Below are 1,117 nucleotides of genomic sequence, written 5' to 3' on the forward strand. Positions count from 1 at the left end.
CACAGAATATTGTGATCAGTGTTTCAGTGTGAACATCTATGGTAGAATAAATTATAGGGTTTATCTATTTTATTTTTACTTTCATCATATTTTGCTTTGGTTTTGATACTCCCAAATTCGAAACTATCTCTTTACAACCCTTCCTTTTCATAACCTATTATACTTTCATAAATCAGAGTCCATTTTCTGTAGGCTGTTTTTGAACCCAGTCAACGACGGGTACTTTTGCTAGTATATATATATATATATATATATATTTTTTTTTTTTTTAATTTTCACCCCAAACAAGGCACAGTGCCACTTTGAAGCAGGGGGCTACTATTAGGGAATTAATTAGCGGGGTCATTATGAAGGGAGAAGAGTAGAAAGATGTTTGTTAACATTACACTTGAACTTCTGCATATCATTGCAGTTGGGAAAGCAGAATCCCGGAAGGGAGTTCCAAAGACCCGCAGTTCTGGGGAAGAAACTATTGGAGTAAAAGGCTTTCTTGCACCTAGGGATCTCCACTGTAAAGGGATGAGACTTAGTAGCTTGTCGGGTTTGTCGGGGGTAGTTACGTCGGGGAGGTACAAGTGTTTGCAGTTCGTCAGAGCATTCACCATTAAAGTATTTGTAGAACAGGCAGAGGGATGCAACATCTCGTCGATGGGACAGAGGTTGAAGCCTAGATGACAGTTCAGGACCTATCAGGTTGGCGACTCTTTTTTGAACCCTGTCCAGGAGCGAGAGACAAGCAGCAGATGCACCAGCCCAGATGTGACAACAGTACTCCATACATCGGCGAATGGTTGCCTTATAGAGGTATAGGATACTGGCAGGCGTAAGTAGTTTTCTAGCACGGTAGAGGGAGCCAACCTTCCTTGCAGCAGCCTTGGCAATGCTCTCAATGTATCTATTCCAGTTCATATTCCCTGTAAACGTTAGGCCGAGGAGTTTAAAAGAAGTACTTTCAGGCAATGTGTTCTTGGCCATTGCTATTGGTGGTAGAGAAGGTTTCTTGTAGTTATTGAAGGAAACAAGCTTAGTCTTAGCAGCATTGAATGAGACCAACCATTTTTGTCCCCATTCCACTACGAATTGGAGGTCATCCTCTAGTGTTTCTGCCATTTTCTTG

The sequence above is a fragment of the Euprymna scolopes genome, chromosome 12, assembly GCF_053919585.1.
Source record: "Euprymna scolopes isolate OS-2025 chromosome 12, ASM5391958v1, whole genome shotgun sequence".
Taxonomy (NCBI): domain Eukaryota; kingdom Metazoa; phylum Mollusca; class Cephalopoda; order Sepiida; family Sepiolidae; genus Euprymna; species Euprymna scolopes.